The sequence below is a fragment of the Mus musculus genome, chromosome 2 (genome assembly GCF_000001635.26).
Source record: "Mus musculus strain C57BL/6J chromosome 2, GRCm38.p6 C57BL/6J".
In the NCBI taxonomy this organism is placed as follows: domain Eukaryota; kingdom Metazoa; phylum Chordata; class Mammalia; order Rodentia; family Muridae; genus Mus; species Mus musculus.
The window spans coordinates 113374574-113391799 of record NC_000068.7 but is presented as its reverse complement, the minus strand read 5'-3'; the positions used below and the strand labels follow the sequence as shown (position 1 = coordinate 113391799).

The following is a 17226-nucleotide window of genomic DNA, read 5'->3' as shown; positions in this document are numbered from 1 at the left end:
CTATTGTGACTATAAATGGTTCTAACTGAGCAACATATGAGCACGGGACTATTTTCAATATAGCATCCTCCATGCGCGCCGGGCACAGTGCAGCTGCAGCTCCCCTCTAGCAGTTTTGCCTGCTGTCCTCTCTACTGTGCACAGATGAAACGCTATTTTGCACAGATGCTCTGTTTTTCTTCCATAGAACTCTGATTTGACACACTGTGGATAGAGTGGTATTTCGGGCTCCAGGTTTGAAGATGCCCAACTTATCAGGTGACATTACCTTTTCCCCTTATGCACCCCTATATTATGTCACTTGACAAAGGAGCCTCAGCTCAGCTCTGATTTGATATTGTGAGACACAGACATTTCCTGTATTACTGACTTGCACACCTAAGAACAGAGGGGACAACTGCTCACCAACCTGTCTCTCTCTTCTTTGAAGCATCCTCCTGAAAACTTCCAGAGCCTTAGTGATTAGCTTCCTAGCACGCATACGATTTCCTCTGCTAATTCTGTATAATGGCACAACTTGAATTCTTGCTCTACTGTGTCCATGTCTTCCAGAAGGGGGTCATGTCCTGCCTGGACCTGTATGACTTTAACACCCTCTAGGAGACTCCTCAAGTATCCTACTGAGAGAAGACAGGAAGGGCTGTTAAGTCTGTGAGCACACACCTCCCTCTACTGGACGAAACATGAAGGTACATAGGAAAAGGACCACAGAACTCTATAGACTAGAAAAGAGTCTCTTGTTCACTGCCCTGACTGTAGATGAGCAAGTAGAGGCCCACCATGACCTTAAGTCATGGGGAGTTGGGGGAAGAGTACCACAGCTCTGTACCAAGTGTTATCATTATATAAAACTATGCATTCCTCCACAGTTCAGTTTACCAGATCTGTGCATGAGTTCATGGGGGAGGGGGTATTCACATTATAAGTTAAAACCTTCTCTGGTACAACCACCAGCTACAACTCAGAGTGTTGTAAGACAGAACAGTGTTCTGCACTTGCAGTCAAGAGCTGGGGACCCATCTCTATCACAGCATCAGCAGCCTCCATGAGCCCAGGAGGCTGCTGTTAGGACAAGGCTGCACTTCCATTGCCTCTCTGTACCATGAGTGAGTGAGAATAGTCTGGAACTAGGCCTCATCATACAGACATAAGAGCTGTAGGATTCTCTGCAAGTGATGGTGCCCAGCATACAAGCAAAGTCATAATGGCAGTGTAGGGCAAGAGTGCCCACTGAAATGCTCCATATCTGTGTCCCAGTCCTGCCTCGAACACCAATCAGCTGTTGTCTGACCCTAGATAAGTCAGCTCTTGTCTCCAGAGTTCAAGCTTAAGAAGAAATGAGGCTGTGTCTGAATGCCCAAGTTTCTGTATGTTGATAGCTAATGATAAACTACCAGGGTTGATATTTTCTCATAAGGACCCTAACAGCTCCAGGAGTACTCTGATGCATCTAGGAGATAATCAGGGAGTACTGACTATTCTACTTGTTTTATAATAAATGCAACTGAGTCTATACACTGAACTCTTTGCTCAGAGTTCCAAAGAGCACAATTCAACATGTTAACTTCTCACATGTTTGGTGAGTTAACTATCAGACGAGGGCACTACCATCATTCTACAAAGCCTTTATAAGTCATGGCATAAAACACCTGAAAACCACTGTCAGTGGTAAGTACACCCAACAATTTGACCCAATTAATTAGACAGTTGGCTTCACTAATCTTAAATACAAAGTGTAGGAATTCATACAAAAGGCAAATCGAAATACAGTAGGCATGCCACGGGAGATGTATGATGCTTGCCCAAGGGGCAGCAGCGCTGAGCTAACAATGCTTGATCTCCGTCCAGGTCACCAGATAAACAACAGCTCCAGGGAGAAGCATATGCTTGTTGGAGAACAGTTTCAAAGCAGGGTCTCTACTCAGCTGTGTCACTGCTCACAGCCCACCCCACCCCACCCCAGTTCCACATTCCTTCTGTAGTCACTGCAGATAGGAGAGGAAGCAGAAGTGCATAGGGCTAGGCTTAGCACAAGTCAGGTCAAGAGCAGGAGCCCGGAAAAGGAGGGGGCCAGGAAAAGCACCATCCCATATGGTGGCTTAACTTGCCTGACACTCAGCTACCTTGCCTTTTATGGAAAATCTACAAATGCATTGGTCAGAAAATCTAAAGATGCATTGGTCTCACAAAGTTTTGCAATTAAAATAAAGGTCACTTAAATGCCTGAAATATTCTGTTCCTAGTTCTTCCTTCAAATTACCCTTGAATATTCTCCCTCCCTGCCTCAACTCACCCTCTATTCATATTAATTAACTAATCTATCTATCTATCTATCTATCTATCTATCTATCTATCTATCTATCATCTATCTATCTATCTATCTATCTATCTATCTATCTATCTATCTATCCATCTTTGGTTTACCAAGAAATGTTGTTAAAAGTGTTAAAAGTCCAAATGAAGTGTAGTTTGACTTGAACACAAGATTGGTAAGACCTAAGGAGTTAAAAATACTAAGAATTGGTTAGTACCAGAGGTTCCTCTGGGCAACCAAGTCTTTTCAAGAGGCCAATATAACATCCCTGGACTCTCTTCCTCTCTTAATTCTCTGTAGAGCCATGTCTCTCAAAATGGACTGCTGATATTAACTCCTGGTGCCAACTGAAGATTTCCCAGCAGACCCTTCAGAGGGCATGCAGTAGAACCTGGTCAGGGAAGAGAATCCTGCTCAGCCTGCTTGCCCACTCTGGCCTGCTTCCCTGTGGCACCTGCTAGAAAAGAGCCTGCCCTTAGATGTGAGGTTGGCAGTTCCCTTTGGAACTGGGGGTGTCTTGGCAGATGCTTGTGAGGCTCGGGAAACCAAGGACTCTGCCTGCCGAGCGCCCTGGGGAGCACTGATGCCCCCACAGGAATGCCACTAGAGTCAGCTGAGTGGCTTCCTCGTGTTTGCAAAACATGTAAAACACATTAAAGTGGAAAGAGTTTCCATCAGCTTCCCTACCAACACTAAACAAGCTAATTTACAGGTCAAAAGGCTACAGATTTTCCTGCATTAGTTGGAGGTCACAGCTGATGTGTTAGTTTATATATTTTGATATTTATCCCTCCAGAATGAATGTGAGCTCTGTGAAGACGGGAATTAGCTTTGCTTTTCTCTGTTGGGTCTATGTCTATTATACCTAGAGGGGTGATAAACCCATGATTATGTTATTTGATGAATGACAAAATGAATTTTGAATGTCTCATAATTACAAACACAAATAACCACAGTGATAGAGCTGTGTACATGGCTTAATTTCACAGTATGCCATTTCATAGTTATAGGGACATCATAATGTAGCTAAGGAGGTGGGGGCACAGGTGACAATATCAGAGTCTTTTTTCCTTAGTATGTAACCTTCCCTATTTTGGCTCCACACTTATTCAGATGGAGATGATCTTTGTCTCAAAGATAGGACTGTTAGGAGTCCTTGAAAAATATTGAGGCAGTGTATGTCTCTTGAAAAATTATGAAAAATACACATTTTCACGAACATATGCCATCCACCTACACAGACAAGGACAGAAACACCCGCAAAAGCAGAGACAGAAGGAAGGTTGGGGGAGGGCTTCAAATCTTCCACCTCCTGGATCTGCAGAGTGGCTCTCAAAGTGTGGCTTGCTAATTTTATAACCTATTTCAGTATGGAAAATTTCTAAGCAAGTGCTTTCCTTGGTGAACAATATTACAGCAATTTCTTCCTGAAAACAGAGAAGCAAAGATCACTGTAAGGGATCCATAAAATTTGACACTGAAGAATAAAAAGGGTCTAGATAGTATGGACAGGGTCAAGATAGTATACAAAGGGTCTAGATAGTATGAAAACAGTCTATAAAGTCTAAAGCAATACTTCCTGTTCTAATTTTTATTACCATTTAAATTTTTTTCTATTGTTTGAATACAAGTCCCTTAAACTCTTCCTGGAAGAGAGTAACACTTAAGAAAAAAAAAGGTATAAATATGCATACCCACCTCGGAGAGATTTTTATAAGAATCTGTTGACAGTGCATGTGAACATGTTCTATGTAAACAATAAAATATGCAGCCACAGATGCCTGCATTTGTTGGTTCTTTTTCTTTTCTTTCAGTCTTCAGCCAAGACTACTCCTGAAAGTGTTTTGAAGCAATGGGACCTTCATGTCTGCTATTTGCACATGCTCTGCAAGAGGTATAGGGTGTTTGGGAATCCCTACCCTAAATGAGAAAGGTAGCTGAGCCATCCTGCCAGACAGACAGCCACACTGTTCTTTATGTGGCTGACCTTATGGAAACAGGGACCCTCGGGTACTGCTGCCTCCTAAGAGACTGCACTGTGTGGCTAGCTCAGCAAACTGGCTCCAGGTTTTTACTCCAATCCCTGTTTCCTGTGAAGGAAGGCATGGTAATCAGATACCTATAGCATCGCAACTGCAGATGGTCAAGTTCCAGTTTGATTCTGCATCCTGCCAGCACTGTGGGACCCAGGTACCTGGCTTTAACGTGGCTGAGGTGATGTCATCTTGTCCTGTTCTTACCTGTCTCCACTTTGTGTTTGCTTAGGGCCTTGTGTCTTTTCAGCTCCTAATTGCTCATCAGTCACATATACCTTGGCAGTACATTTGCGACTTTCCATGATTATGGGCATGGCCCAGAAGTATAACAGCTGATGTGCTCTGCCAAAACAAATGTTATCAGGCTTGTCTGACCCACACCTGACAATGATGTCATTCTGGCCTTGGTGATTTTTACCTTTATAAATGCTGTACCTCTGAGCTTTAAGACTGAGAGTTCTTTGGACAAGAGGTCACTCTTGGTTGTTCGCTAATAAATGACTCTAAGTTGCCCTTCTATTCATGGTGGTCTGTAACTTTCTCACCTGGACAGTTTCATTTCTCTGACTTTCTTCCTTTATAAAATGAAGGCAGCAGTAACTCTTGTGTGGATTGAGGTTTGAGTTACCTATAGTATTTATAAAGTGTCCATTTAATACCTGGTATCTATGAAGCTCTGTCTAGTAAGTGTCTATTGTTACTGTCACTGCCACTTGGGAGCCAATGTTCAAAGGCATGGATGTGGTGGTACAGGCCAGGTCAAAGTCAGTGATGGAAAATGGAACAGATAGAGGAATACGAGAAGAGAAATGGATGAGTGTCAGTGCTGGGACAGGTCTCCTGGAAAGGCCGGCTATGGGAACACTGTCATTGGTGCTGCGGTGTTAGATTCCTATCAGAGGCAGCCTACAGATGAACAGACATTCAGCAGCAGCAGCTCTTGGTCACTGTACTCTGCAGCTGTTGCTTCTTGTCCTCCCGAGCTTCCTGTTTCACTCCCTCTTGCCAGCACAACATGGCTAGAGCAGGTTTCCTTACAGTGGGATCATTTTCTCAACCCTGCCACCCGCTTCCAAGCACATCTTAAGTATCTCCCAGTGCCTTAGCCCAATACCACCCAGGCCTCTTCTCAGCTGAACTTCAACATGATAGAGACAACTTGACTTAGCGTAGCAACTCTGCTTTCCTCTGCTTTACTACACGTTGTAGTTAATTTTTTATCATTGTGATCAGACACAATGAGTAAAGGAGGCAACTTATAAAAGAAAATGTTTATTTAAGGCTTATAGTTTCAGAGGATTAGAGTTCATGGTCACCACTGTGGGACGCAGAAGCAGGCAGGAATTGGAGCAGTACCTGAGGACTCACATCGTGAGATACAACTCCAAAGCAGAGAGAACTAACTGGGAATATTGAGGGTTTTTTTTTTTTTAACTTCAAAGCCCACTTCCAGACACACCCCCTCCAACAAGACCATTCCTCCTAGTCCTTCCCAAACAGTTTCACCAACCGGAGACCAAATATTCAAAAATATAAGCCTATGAGCGAACATTCTCATTTAAACCACCACATTCCACTCCTTTGTGGTCACATCATAGTGTAAAATGCATTTAGTACAACTTCAAAAGTCCCTCTAGTCTTTCATAGTCTCAACACTGTTTAAAATTCCAAGGACTCTTCTGAGACTCAAAATCCTCTCTTAATTAGATTAAGTCCTTAGTATTATCTGATACTAATTTATAGGTCATGCTCAATTTATGTGATTGTCTCAAATCTGTATTTTTAGAAATGGGTTATTTCTGCCATGTGTCAGACCAAGTTTATACATTTCATGTGGATGCTATGACTCTTTTTTTTTTTTTTTTTGGTATGCAAGAACAATTTGTACTCTCTCTTCCCTAAGCTGTGTCTAGTTTAACTAGTTCAATAAATGCATCAGAGTCCTGCCTTCTGGAGTGATACAGATTGGATGCAAATGTTTCCCTAAAGCTCATGTATTAAAAGTTCGGTCCTCAGAATGGTGCCGCTGGGAGGCAAAGGAGCCTTTAAGGTGAGACAGGATGCCCTTCGGTCTTTGGAGGCAGCCCTTGAAGGCTTGCCTCTGAGTCTCTTGTCTTCTCCTTACTTTCCTTTGGTTCCTGACCGTGAGATAAACAGATTTTCTCAGCTACATGCTCCCCACCACTGCCATTTGGCACCCCTAAAATCAATGAAAATAATTCTTTTGTACATGAAGCCGTGAATTCACTGGAATGGGCTCCGGCAGCTCAGGCTCCTTCCTGCTAGTTCCCCCAAAGTCTGCTTGTTGGGCTGCAGCAGGCTGACGCTTTGTTGTGACCAGGTGACCGGGCGCCTTTCTCTTTGGCTTCTTGCCTTTTTATTTCATTCTTCCCACCCATTTCAGAAAGCTGTCTTAGCTCTTACGGTGCTCAGGGTGCGCAATATGCACTTTACTTCTCTTGGGAAGAAACTTCTCTGGAACTTGCTTGTCTGCAATAGCACCAACGGCGTGCTGCGTGACACTGCAGAAGATGCAGTAGCACCAATGGCATGCTGCGTGACACTGCAGATGATGCAGTTTGCCGTGGTGACATTTATAGGGCACTCTTTTTATTTTACTTCATTTTATACTATATCCATTCCCTTGATGTCTATAATACCATTATTTTTGCAGACTCACATATAAGTGGTCAAGAGAACAGCCCTGTGTTCTTTTTCTAAGGCACAGAAAACATACAAGGAGAGCCCCTTCCCTTTATGTTTGTCATTTTGAGAGTGCCTGGAAGACACCTGCTCTGTTTGAATGATGGGATTTTTTTTTTATTTGTTTGGTTTATTTTTTTTTTTTAAAGACTATTTAGCTGGGGCTGAAGAATTATAGCAGAAGCTGTGCATGGTTCAAACCAAGGTTTGTATCTTCTCACAAAGAACTATATGTAACATATTGGTCCTGTAAAGGTTCGATGTCCCAGTGTAGGGGAATGCCAGGGCTGGGAGGTGGGAGTGGGTGGGTGGGTGGGTGGGTGAGGGAGTACCCTCATAGAAGCAGGGGGAGGGGGATGGAATAGGGGGTTTCGGAGGGGAAACTGGGAAAGGGGGTAACATTTGAAATGTAAATAAAGAAAATACCCAATAAAAGAAAAGAAAAAAATCATTACCTATTTTTCAACAGTCCTTTATAGTAAGTCACTTTTCTTGTACAGCTCACTAAGCCACACGCCTGACACCCAGTCACTTTCTTAAGGACAGGGAGTCACTTTACATGCTCAAGCCAAGAAGAGGAAAGGATCAAGATTTTCCAGAAACAAGGCTGCTCTCTACTTTGAAAGCCACTCCAACTTACCTAGTTCCCAGTAGACCTGGCCTCCAGCTGACACCAGTTAGCATAACTCCCAGGGGACAGGGTAGAAACTTCACCAAACTCAATAGCTGAGAAAAGAAAACAGATGTCCTGGAAGGAAATGGGATGCAATGGATGAAAGTGACCAGTGACCAGAAGGAGCCCAGAGGAGACTTCTTGGGGATAAATTCTAAATCTGAAAACCTAAAAGCACAGATGATCTTTTTAAGTCATTAAAATGGTAGATTAGATGCAAGAAAATGAATTGACCAACTGACTTTCCCAACAATAAACCATAAGTATAGAAGGTTCTTTTTTGTTTTGTTTTATATAAAGAAATAAAATCCAGAAGTCAAAAACAAAACCAAAACTAGACTGTATGAAAGGTTCCCTTCAGACTATCAAATTTTTGAATGCACTCTGGTGGGCAAGGCACAGACCCCTGGAGTAAAGAGTAATTCTCTGTAATCAGGTTTGCAAAGACAAGACGTTATAACAAATGGTAAATACTCGTGACTCTCAATCACTCTGTCTTCTGCTTTTTTGTTTTTGTTTTTAATAAGTCATTGGACTTGTAAGAAGAAGAGCTAAGCTCTGACAGTCAGCCAATTAACAATACATTCTTTCAATCTCTTTGCTTAATGATATGGAGAATTGAAGAGAAAGAAAGAACACAGGCCTGCTAGCTAGCAAGTATTGGAGGAATATAACTGGGAGTGCTGGAGGACTTCTACCAACATTAAAAAAAAACAATATTGGGCTGAAATATTTGAGTCTGAGTAATACCAGAGCATTGATCAAAACCTTAACTTTAGATAAGAATTTTCTTCCGCAGGAATAAAATCCTTGAGTGATACAAAGTTAATATTTGTTGAACTAGTACTTAAAAATAGTACTAGCAGAAGAAAACTTTATTATTAGCACATTTCCATGTTTTTTTAAAAGTTAGTAGAATGCATGAAGTATCCTTAGTAAAGCAGCATTCCAAGGAGAGGTAATGGTTATTCAGGGCCTACTAATCCTAGGTATGAAATTCTTAGAACAATTAGATAAGGCCTCTTGGTTTATTATAACAAAACCCATGGCAGGAACTATTCTTTAACTTATGAACTTAAAATGACAACAAAAATTATTTGACAATTAACAACTATACACAGCTCAGTTGAGATTAGCCTAGACAGATGATATGCAAAGAAATATACATGGTAAATGATACTTCAGATTTTGACATTTTTTCCTTTATGAATGCCATTGCAGGATGTCTATGAGAACTCTGAACTTTGGTCAGGTCTGATCTGGAGTCGTCCTCTTCAATCGTTATTTAGCTATTGTGGACAATCCCTGCTACAGTCGCATGCCATGTTTCATGGTTTAGTAGCCCCTTCCTATCTGAAAAGTGAATAGAAGCTGGAAATGATCAGTTTTTACAGATGAAACTGAGTTAAGTCCTTCTCAGCACCAAATCCTTGTCACCATTAAAAGGGAGTCTGCTTTGCCTCAAATGCTCCATGAAATGTTCACTATCTCTTGGTTACAGGCTGGGAGTACAGACAGGAAAAAGAAAAGGCATAACTCTAGACTGGAGAAATGCAATTTTCGGATTCCAGCCCCTTTGAATCCATCCGTTGGTCTTTTTGAGTACTTTCAGACAACCCCAGCAACCCATTTGCTACGAGTTCTTTTAGATAACAGTTGCAGTGAAGAAAAGCAGAGAAATTACTGTAGAAATCAGAAGCATAACTCTTATCATTGCTGACACATCCGATTTATGACTGCCTTGACTATCCTGTCAGAATCTCAGTTCTTTGAAAACACATCCTCCTTAAAACACAGCAACCTAGTTAGTACTTCCACATCCTGGGGAACAATATCGTGTACTAGCAGTCGAAGCAGGAATGCCACCAGGAGCGGTTCCTCCTGGCACATGCCAGTGCTGTGACTGACACTGTGATGACCATCTTGGCGACATCCTAAGAACGCTGTGAAGTATGTGAAGTATGTCATTCCCAGCACAGAGAACCCTGACACTGAGGAGACTTTCTCTAACATGTGATACCTCACAGCAGCAGATTTGCAGTTCCCTTCATTCTGTGATGCCTCCTTTTCTCGTTATCCAGCCAAGCACACAGAAACAACAGTTTAAGCAGCTACAACTTTATAAATTTAGATAGAAGATAGTTCATGAAGTGAATGAAGGATAGGGACACGAATAGAAGAATGTTAGTGAACCTTAAGGCCCTTCTAGAATGACCTTGTAGCATCTTAAACATGTATTACTTTCCAAAAAGTTACATATGAGTCATAATAAAAGAAAACCCATTTATTTCTTAAATCACCCTTTGGGCATCAGGTATCTGTGGAAGATAAACAGATTCTGAACAAGCACGCTGTTATTAAAATTGAAGAATTCAGAGGCTTAGAACTAGCCAAGCATTAAAGAGTCACTGCCCTTAGAGATTCATTCTAAGCTTCTCATTTGCCAATTAGCAAAAAGAAGTCTGGGAATATTACAAATGGTATTTCAATGACTATGTATTACACTTAGAATTTTGTGATAATATAAATACTGAACAAGGAGTATTTTTTCAAAACCTTACCTCTTAATCCATACTGAGTAAATATCTGGACGTTATATATTAAAGTTTTTTATACCATTGGATGTAGGTACTAGTGGTGATTAACTATTGATAATAATATTAAGGGTATCAGTAAATTGGTTTTAGGGCTGGAGAGATGGCTCAGACCTTAAGAGCACTGGCTGCTCTTTCAGAGGACATGGGTTTGATCTCCAGCAGCCACTTGAAAGCTCCCAACTCCTCCTTCTGGCCTCTAGGAGTGCCAGGCACACACATGCTGCACAGAAATACATTTAGGCAAAATACCTATACACATTTTTAAAATGTTTTTTAAAATCGCGTATAGAGGAAATTTTAAGATTCAAATAAATACTTACGATACCTATCATAGTACTAACTCCAAGTTACTAAAGATCCACATGCACGTCACGTTACCTATTCACTTGTGGTAGGGACATCCTATGGAGAAGGGGGAAAAAAAAGACCAAGACTCAGCATCTCCAGCCACTCAACAGCGCAAGTGGGTGGATCCTTGAATTTCATCATCTACAACATGAAGGCACTAGCTGAGGGCTCCCCAAACAGTATTTATTGCATAATCACTGGGGGAGAAAAAAACAAGTACAATTAAATCAACTGTGGAGCTTGTAGAACTGCCATTGGCTTTAGAAAAAAAAAATTGGAAATTGCTAAAAATTCCTTGAGGGTATGTGCTTCCAAGGTCTTATTCCTGAGGGTGGCCATCTATTTTTTTTTAAACATATGTCAACATATTTTATCTCTCAGGCAAAGTATATTCTACTCATTTTTCAGGATTAAAAATAAGCCTGATATTACCTCCAGGCAGTAATATATTTGAAAGAGGAGCACTGAATGACAAAGACCTATTTTGTCTCTATACTATGTTCTACCAATGGGAAAAAAGAACCAAGTTATCAAGTGACTCACTTTAATTAATTTGGATGTTCAGAACACATTTAAATGCATGATACATTGTGAGTGGTGATCACTCAGGAGCCCTTTACAAATAGAGTTAATCTTGCAATAATGTTAGGAGGTATATTTCTTAAAAAACACAAAAACAAAGTAATCATTACATAGCATCTGTGTTTTCGGCCCTCATCTTGAAGAGTGTGACCTTATAGAAAAGCCATTTGGAACTGGTGAATCCTCTCGTTCAATCAAATGCCACCCCGGTGGCTGGGAAACAGATTAGTTGGTAATGGGTCTGCCATACAAGCACAAGAATCTGCCTTTGGATGCCCAGCACTCATACAAAAGACAAGGTTTGGTGGCTCACGCCTGTAATATTAACAAAGACTAGAGGTAGAAAGAGGCAGCTCCTGGGGGTCTGCCAGTCAATCAGCGAGCTCCAGGTATAGTGAGTGAGACGGCCTCAAAAAGTAAGGTAGAGAGCAATAGAAGAAAACACCAAAATGGCCTCTTTCATCTACATGCCCCGCCCCCATACCCACTAATGCCACACACTAGGATAAGTACCAATGATAAAACAGAATAATTTCATACACTGATTATTAGCCTTTTGTTATACATACAGACAAGCTGGAAAAAGTTTGTTTACTTCTCAGTGATACATTACTCATAATTGGCAGAGTTTAATTCAGAGATTCTGACTTCAAGACAGCGGTTTAGTGAGTGGTATGGTAGGGAGCCTGGCTTCCTTCCAGAACAGGGGCCCAGCTCAGCTGAATAACTGTGTGGACTATGGCCTACTTGGCAAACATGGGGGAAGGTGACCAAAGACTGCTTGTGTCCTCAGAAGGCAGATCTCTTTCTCTGAGAGAAAAACCAGATCAATGGTCATTAAGACATGAGTTTTCTCCAAAAACACAGAGGCTAAAATTGAGCAGCTTTTGCAATGATAAGACTGGCAGTTTCCTGACAGAGGCCATTCATGAGGCTAGTCATACATCACGCCATTTTTCTAGACATTTGTTCTTAAAGACATGAGGAAGCTGACAGGGCTGTTGCTTATAAGAGAAAAGCTGCAGATGTGTGCTTGTGATTATGAGGTCTGCATGTTTTTAGTAGAAGGAATCAAATGACTTAAATAGTATTTGCTGATAACATAAAACTGGTTGTAAACATGAGATAGTAGCACACCAATATGCATGTGAATCCAGTTTGGAGTAGGAGCATCTTGGACTGTAGGGCAGCAGCTGGCACTTGGCAGGCATCCATAACTTGAAGACATCTGCACTGAGGCCAGAATGGCTATCATTATGACCACATAAAAAATTGTGACCACAGCAGCAAATGACAGGCAGGGAAAATGTTCCCTAAGATCCCACCTCCTCCCCATGTAAAAGCAGTGTGAAAGAATTAATCAGTGAACTAATAAAAGAATCAGAAGCATATTTATGCTAACAAGTGTACAAGTTCCTAAATCTGATGAGACCTATAAGAGTTACTCAAAATAATTACACATAGCTAAGTGGGAATCCAATTATTTGCGGAGCATAACTCTTAATCATTTCCGTAATAAAATATTTGGATGGAAAAGACTTTCAGTTCATTTAGCGTAGCTGTATGTCAGTGTAGCTTCTGCTTTTATCTTGGTCTCTATTCAAGTGATTAAGGCAACTGCTCAATCCCAACCCCCATACTTCTGATGTAGTAGGTTATGGGATGAGCCTAACAGCATTTTATGCACTTTCTGCTTGTGGTCAATGATGCTGTTGTTCAGTGTCCACAATGTAAAAGGCACTGATCTCAGTCGTGCTGGCTCTCCCATGTGTTAACACTTCCTGTGGTCATATAGCTCCTTTCCCTTATTACTTGTGCACAATATAGGGAGACCTTTACTCAGCAATTACTAGCATAGCAGTTATGTAACATAGCCCATCAGGCATGTCCAACCTTTTGACATTGAGATATGACATTGTCATTACAAAGTTAATGCCCAAGAACCACAAAATCAAGTTACAAAAAAAAAAAAAAAAAGAACTCACAATAATAAAATTGTAAGTTTACAATTTTGTGTTGGAGCACACCCACAGGTCTCTTGGGATATGTGTGTTCCCAGGTTGGAATTCTACAACCTGTATCAGATACTGATACCTGTGCACCAAAGATACACAGGTGAGTAACAGCACAGCCTCTGCTCCCACAGAGTTCAAAGTCTAGAGAGATAAATGCTAATAAAGTTGTCTGGTAAACATTATGCATTAAATTTCCCTGAGAATAAAAGGAAAAGATGTTTATCTTACAATGAGTGAAATCAGGAGTTTTACAATGAAGAAGATGGTTAGGATTCAAATGAATTTATTATACTGAAATAGCTTTAGATTTAGAGAAGGCTTTTAAACATCCCTAGTCCCTTCTCCCATCGCTTCAACACGCGCAGTTTGAGGCTTTATGTGACCAAGGTTAAGAACAGGGTAAGAATATATGAACAAAAACTTTAATGCTTTTCAAACGAAAGTGATCTAAATATTTTTGGGGAAATAAGTGATAAACATATACTGAAGAACAAAGCTCTTCAGTACACATGTGTGTGTGTGCGTGCGCGCACGTGTGTATGTATCATTCTAATTTACAGAAAGGAAGTGCAATAAATTACCAATCTTCTAGCAGGATGCATATCTGGAATTTAACCCAAAGTGTTCATTTCTAGCATCCTGTCCCTATCTGTGATTAGTATGGAGGCAACCAGAAATGGAGGCAACCTCTTACAGTTACTTCAGGGGAAGTTGTGAGAACAAGCTTTTGGTAGAAGAAACAGAAGACAAGACCAGAGAGGAAACAGTAAGTACTAGACTATGGAAGCTCACTCTACTGAAGGGATTTAAGGTCTCAAGATTCCTGCCTTTTTATGTACATGTCCAGAATAATTATTCTTTTCTTCAATCAGGGCAGAAACTAAGACAGGCTCAGCATATCCTCTGTGATTAAGCTATACCATGTAGCAAAACTAAAGGAATTCTGCAGATGGAACGAAGATACTTGGGGCTCCTACACTTCCCCATTGCTTGACATCTCAAACGTTCAGGCCATTGTCCAGATCCATCTGTTCTTTTCTTGCCTTCTCTTCAGCATCCACTCTTAGGATCCTATCAAAATCTTGCCTCATTGGGTGATAACAGGAGCTTTATAGGCAGATCAGTGTGACGTTTGACGTTTTACCAGAAACTTTAGGAAACATAAACAGGTCAAGTGGCCTCGGTTTATGGCTGCATGTTAGTAAGTTTCCTAGAAGAATGCTTTCACACGGAAGGTGAATGCCAGTGGTGGGCATTAGACACTCAGCAGGTGAGCATTGCAGACAACCCTGGATCGCAGCCAAGAGCACCAACAGTCACCTGCCCAGCCTTGTAGTTCATGTATGATGGGTCATAAAGCATAGCTTGTGCAAGGCAAAGTGCAAATGTGCCAGCCTTTGATCATGCATAATGCATAATGCAACATGGTTAATCTGTGACCAGTGGGAAACATGAAACGTTAAATACCTTTGGTTTCTATGTCAAGTTTGGTCACTTGGCTACCCCTGGCTTTGACAGTAAAGTTAAGTTTCATTATAAAATATAAGATCTCTGATAAAATTGTCTGCCATGCACGTATATAAACCTTTTTCATTTAATTTCATTTTCACGGTCTGTGGGCCTTAGAGTTCTTAAACTCTTGCAGGGATAACTTGTAAGAATGGATGTACTGTAACAGTGTCTAATACCAGTGCTAATCACATAACATGGCATGGAGCAGTTTCATTCTGTTTAACATAGGGAGAGTGGGAAAACATTGTTCCCACTGTCAGTTTGCAGACAAGATGCTATGTTATCTATCCATCCATCCACCCTTCTAACAATTCACTCTTCAATGAAATGCCTATTGAGTACATAGAACATTCCATGTATTCAAATTAATTCTACATATATGTAATATTAGTGTTAACTTTGATGATAACATTTTTAAAAAAGAGTAACATTAGCTTCAATTCCACTGTGTTCTAATACTAGCTGTACAAGTTCTCAGCAGTAATGAGATACCGAGAACAGGGCAGAGAAAAACCAATCCTACTCCATTCGTGGGAGTCAGCTAAAGGAATTTTCAGCAGTTCTGACTGAATGCTCTGAAGGTCAGCGTGTCATCCCTCCTATCACTGTCTAGACAAATTAGTCACTCAATCACATTTTCAAAATTCTTTCACTTTTGCATCATCGCAGAAGTTATGGGAGGGCACACATTTGTGGTGATAGATATAGTCAACTGCTTGGTCATTGTAAGTTGGAAGGTTGCTTTTGATTAACCCAGCAAGTATATTTTAAAAGATTAGCACAAGTTGACCCACTATTAATGAAATGCAAGTCATAAAACCAAAGAGTCTGATGGGGACTTTTAAAATAAGATGTATGTTATTGTGTAATGATACAAGCAAGTGAGGTCTAAAAGCTTTCAACTTGACAAAATAAGACAGGAATCTGGAGGAACTCAATGGGTAATACCTGTAAAAATTAAGAATGCTTTCTAGAGACAAATTTATGCTCCACGAATAATTAGTAGGACAAAAGAGAACTTTAGTTTCTCTTGTCTTTTATTATCTCATAACTTAATTTATGATTTTATATTTCAGTGACATTAGCAATCAAACATTCAATTTTAGTTCCTTTGTGATTTAATTAAAAATTTACACCAGAATTAATTTGAAAAGCTACTGTGAACCATTTTAAACCAAGGCTTTTGCAAGTACATCAGAGGCATTATATATAAATGGCTCCTTTCCTTATGATATTTATAGATCTTTAGAAAAATCCAGTACTAACCTATGCAAAAGAGACAAAATCATTATGTAAGCCATTACCTAAAAACACAACCAAATCAAAAACAAAACAGACAAACAAACAAACAACAAAAGCCAGAAGCAAGCCAAGCATGGATTACTCTATACCTTAAAGACTCAGGAATCTGAGGCAGGAGGATTGCCATGCATTTACTGGGATACAAAGTGAGACCCTGTTCCAAAATACAATACAACACAAATTAACATAATAGAGAACTAGAAACAAATGTATCAGATTTAACCAAGAGCAAAGAAATCACAGAGAAATCACATACTGGCTCTAAGATATAGTTGCAGCACCATTTTATCACTGGAGAACAGCAACAAATAACGACTGTTAAAGTCCCACCACATTCCCCATAGGCTGACAGTAACCTGTGGTTATAATGAAGCTGACATTTCCTAGTGATACATGAAGTATTTTCAATGACATTATGCTATCAGTTCACAAAAGAACATTCTGAATTAGATATTATGCCATCTAACAAATGCAGTCAGTGGGATATTGGGGTGCAAACTAAGCTGCCTTTACCCATCTTCAGAGTTGGGCATCCCCTACACTGCACCAATTTCGTCCTGGATCCTCCTAGGAATCATATGGACTCAACCTCTTGGGTACTGTTCTCTTGCATTCTGGCTGCTTAAAGGTGCCTTTTGATGCTGACAAAATTGGTACTTTGTTCTGCTCCAATAGAAGATGCCAGATGGATTGCCCAAGGCACAGTTGCCTACATCTCCCACTTCTTAGGAAAATATAAAATCTAGCTCACTCCACCATGTTATACCTGTCCTGCTGCTTCAAGGGCACCCTGGGTAGAGACCCTGAACTCATATTAGTATATTCTGCTATAGAGATTGCATCTTCAACGTCTCGAAGAAATTTTAGTAACATTATTTTCAACTAACAACCCTGTCTTTTGCTGTTTTCTTTCCAGGAAGCAGACACGAGCTTCCTAGGAGCCTAGAAGATCTGGTGGACTTGCATCATTTTGTTTTCAGAGTTATCTTTCATATTGAAGATGGTACCTTTCAACGTGCCTCACGTCCTCTAATTTTTCATGTGTGCTGTCCCTTGTGATATTCCTCTGCAGATTCAAAGAATAGACTCTGGATGGGCCTAACCTTCTAATTACACAGACATGCCCAGACAGCTCTGAATTCTA

At 40.6% G+C, this 17226-nt stretch overlaps 1 protein-coding gene and 1 long non-coding RNA gene across 5 annotated transcripts in view; one reads left to right on the top strand and one right to left on the bottom strand.

The window, feature by feature from the left end:
* Fmn1 (formin 1) overlaps nucleotides 1–17226 on the bottom strand; it is a 389105-nt gene that overhangs the window by 324969 nt on the left and 46910 nt on the right. The gene's annotated exons all lie outside the window — the stretch shown is intronic.
* On the top strand, nucleotides 38–4361 carry Gm13963. The gene is made up of 2 exons (XR_003954049.1): nucleotides 38–689; nucleotides 4129–4361. It is a non-coding gene; the product is annotated as a predicted gene 13963 (long non-coding RNA).